Here is a 4,258-nt window from a genome sequence, read left to right on the forward strand (position 1 = left end):
GGGGCTGGTGAATATCCTTTCCCAGTCAGTCTGTTTTGTCTTGCTGACTGTCTCCTTTGCTTTACTGAAGCTTCTCAGTTTCAGGAGGTCCCATTTATCAATTGTTGACCTCAGTATCTGTGCTACTAGTGTAATGTTCAGGAAGCAGTCTTTTGTACCAATTAATTCAAGGGTATTTTCCACTTTGTCTTCTAATAGGTTCAGTGTGCCTGGATTTATGTTGAGATCTTTGATTCATTTTCACTTATGTTTTGTGCAAGGTCTAGCTGCAGTCTTCTACATGTCTGCAACCAGTTATGCCAGCACCATTTGTTGAAGATGTTCTCTTTGTTCCATCGTATAAATTTGGATTGTTTCTCAAAAATCAGGTGTTCATAGATGCGTGGGTTAATATCAGGGTTTTCAGTTCTATTCCATTCGTCTAACCTGTCTATGTTTGTGCCAATACTAAGCTGTTTTCAGGACTATACCTCTGTAATAGAGCTTGAAGTCTGGGATGGTTATGCCTCCAGAGGTTCCTTTATTGTACAGGGATGTTTTGGCTATCCTGGTTCTTTTGTTTCTCTATATAATGTTGAGAATTGTTCTTTCAAGTTCTGGGGATTGCATTGAATCTAGATTGCTTTTGGCAAGATTGCCATTTTTACTATGTTGATCCTTCCTATCCAATAGCATGGGAGATCTTTCCATTTTCTGGTATCTTCTTTAATTTCTTTCTTTAGAGACCTAAAATTCTTATGGTACAGGTCTTTCCCATTATTGGTTAGTGTTACCCCAGGGTATTTTATGTTGTTTGTCGCAATTGTAAAGGGTGATGTTTCTCTGATTTCTTTCTCCACCAATTTGTCATCTGTATATAGCAGGGCTACAGATTTTTTTGAGTTGATCTTGTATCCTTCCACTTTGCTGAAGGTGTTTATCAGCTGTAGGAGTTCCCTGGTAGAGTTTTTTGGGTCACTAATGTAGATTATCATATCGTCTGCAAATAGGGAGAGTTTGACTTGTTCCTCCCGATTTGTATTCCCATGATCTGCTTTTGTTGTCTTACTGCTCTAGCAAGGATTTCAAGGACAATATTGAAGAGGTATGGAGAGAGTAGACAGTCTTGTGTTGTACCCGATTTTAGAGGAATTGGATCGAGTTTCTCTCCATGTAATTTGATGTTGGCTGTTGGCTTGCTGTATATTGCTTTTATTATGTTGAGGTATGTTCCTTTTATCCCTGATTTCTCCAAGACATTTATCATGAATGGCTGTTTCGTATTTTCATTTTTAGGTCTGGTTTAGGCAACTATTTTATTGAAACTTCTTGGGTGCAGCTCCCCCTCATATGTAGAAAACATTATACAGCAATAGATACCCAATCCTGGTTCTCTGGCTATTAAAATCGCTCCATCACACCCCCTTTAGAATATACCCTGAGGCTTAAGAGTAGCAATTGTGTTTTAGATGTATCATATGGGAATTCCATTCAGTTCATCTCTGCATTTTGGTCATTTGTAGCTTTCTGTAATGGTCTCCATCTGCTGCCATTAGAAATGACACTGGTTTAGTGAGACGGCAGTAGTTGGTTCTCTTTAGGGACTATGGCCTCACTAGCATGGGTAGTAGGCATGAATCCCTTCCATTGAGTGGGCCTTCAGTCCAATTAGATAGCTGATGGTTATCTCAGGAAGTAGTAAAACTATTTCAACTTTTGGGATATCTTACCATTCTGGTCGCTGTTTTGTTAATAGGTGTTACAGATAGTAATACTGTGCATTGTTTTCTCTCTTTGACAGCTTGCATAGCTCCTTCCAGTACTTTAAGTGCCGCTTCTTGGGAAGAAGTTTATTTAGGTTCAAGGTCAAGGTGTGGGTGTGGTGGGTTTCTCTGAAGGCCTGTCTCCTCCCATTGACACTATTCCATGCTGAGTGTGTGTGTGGGGGGGGTGGGTGGGTGGTGGTGGGTGTACCCATTTCCTTTTAAATGGACCCAGGACATACGGGATTAGAGCCCACACTTAAGATCTCATTTCAGTTTGATTACTTCCTTTTGAATCTTTTGCAAACACATGTTCTGAGATCCTCAGAATTGGAACATTCATATAGGGAGCCATAGTTCAGCCAAGCACATGAGTGAGCCCCTAGATCAGAGGTTGGGAGAGCAGCAGCAGCTTGGCTTCTTATAGCCCAAGGTTTATCTGTTGCTAGAAGATTAGTGTACACTAAATAAACAGAATATGTTTGTTTGGGCTGAAGTTATTTCAGTAGGCTATGTGAGCATTTTGGTTTCTATCAACTGATTTTAAGCTAAGAGCCTCAGATTTTTAAGAAGTACAAAACATCAGGGCCAATATTCAGGTTCCATTGTTGTAGGGAGCCGTCCCTACATTCTCTATTACAAGATGGCGCCTGCATCCGGCAGGCACCAAATGTAAACAAGATTATTGTGCAGGCGCTGGGTAATTTTCCATTCCTTGATCTCTGTCTATTCCGTGGCGTCATATGGCCTGATGAGCTGTAGCCAATCATAGGGTGACACGTCCCAGGCGGCGGCTGCCAGCCTTTATTAGGGGACGGGATTCTTGGCTCAGTGTCTCCGCTCTGGGAAGCTTATACTCTCCTCTCAAGATGCATTAAAGCTTGTCTACAGAAGGATCCGAGTGTCCCGTGTATGATTTCTTGCTGGCGAGAAATACAGAGCGGGCGCGGGACATATGGTGCTGAAACCCGGGAACATGTGAACATCTCCAGCACCGCGGAGACCCCTCTAACGAGGCGGATTCAGAACTGCAGGGTGGTAAATTCGGAGAGGTATGTTTTTTTCTGGACTTTGGCTTAGGAATGTTGCTATTGTGGGAGGTTAATATAGAGGCTTCTATGCTTTTACTAGGAGCTATTTTGACTTTTCTCACTGTTGTAACAATCTTAAAGAAGTCCAGAATTATATATCAGAAACCGAATGTGGTGAGAGATGGGGCGCGCCTAACAATAAAATATAAGAAAAAAGGACCTCCCGGAATGTCTAGTGACAAGGGAGTGAATAATTTGTTAAGAGAAACAGCAATAAATAAGAAAAAAGGACCTCCTGGAATGTCTACTGACAAGGGAGTGAATAATTTGTTAGATGATTCTGTAAATAAGTTTAAAGCTTTAAATCTTGATAGCTCTAATGACTCTAAAAGCTCAAGAGATGGGGTTTTGGAAGGAACAGCTCAGCTGGATGAGGGAGAGACAGAGAAGGAGGGAGAGAAAATAGGGAATAACCGGTCACACCCCGGTAAATTTAAGAGAAATAAAGACTCAAAACCTAGCCTCTGCCCTACAACGAAACTGGAAGCCTTGGAGCTGAGCAGCTCAGACTCTGAGATTTTAGACTCTAGCAAGGAAGCAGAGCTAGAGAAAGAAGCAGCACGATACCACCCCGATAGATATCGGCTGCCAAAAATGCCAGCGGGTGTGCTTCCATCAGCACCCCCACTATTTGGTACCGACTCCTTTTTACCATCAGAGGAGCGGAGAAAATTACAGATGGCTTTCCCAGTCTTTGATAGGGGAAAAGGCTATGCATGTTATTCAACACTGCTTGGAGGCCTGGGATGCCTGGGAAAAGCCTCATATCCTAAAGTTGCTCAAGTAATTTATGTATGCTTGTTTTAAAATGTTCTATTTCCTGGTACGGCCATTTTGTAGCTGGTCACATGACTGACGGTAGCCATTTTGCTAAAGTTAAAAAAAGGATACTTAGACCGCCATCTTGACTAAGGTGACCGCATGGAAATTAGAAATACCATCTTAGAAACAAGTTTTTCAGTTAAGATTTAAAATGTTAATGCTTCTATATATTACAAAAAGACCTTAAGGGAATTTAAATTTCTTTTTAAAACCAGTTTTTCAAATGTTTGATTTTATTAATGTTTGTACTTAAAGAGCTTCAATTTAAAATTTTTAAGCAAAGCCTGACAATGTAAAATTCTTGTTTTTATAAAAGATACTAATCTATTATGTTGATAGCACACACCTTTAAGCTCAGGGTGTTGATGACACACGCCTTTAAGTTTTGGGCGTTGGCGGCATACGCCTTTAATCCCAACACTAGGGAATAAGAGACAGATGGATCTTTATGAGTTCAAGGCCTGCCTGGTCTGGCAGATCAAATTCAAGGACAGGCTCCAAAGTCACAAAAAAAACCCTGCCTCACAAAAAAGTTAAGCTACTGTTTAAGGAAGTAGCTTATTGTAACTCTTGGCACCCTACCCTCGGTGCCAAGAGTTACAA

Source organism: Cricetulus griseus, unplaced genomic scaffold, assembly GCF_003668045.3.
Source record: "Cricetulus griseus strain 17A/GY unplaced genomic scaffold, alternate assembly CriGri-PICRH-1.0 unplaced_scaffold_2, whole genome shotgun sequence".
Classification (NCBI taxonomy): domain Eukaryota; kingdom Metazoa; phylum Chordata; class Mammalia; order Rodentia; family Cricetidae; genus Cricetulus; species Cricetulus griseus.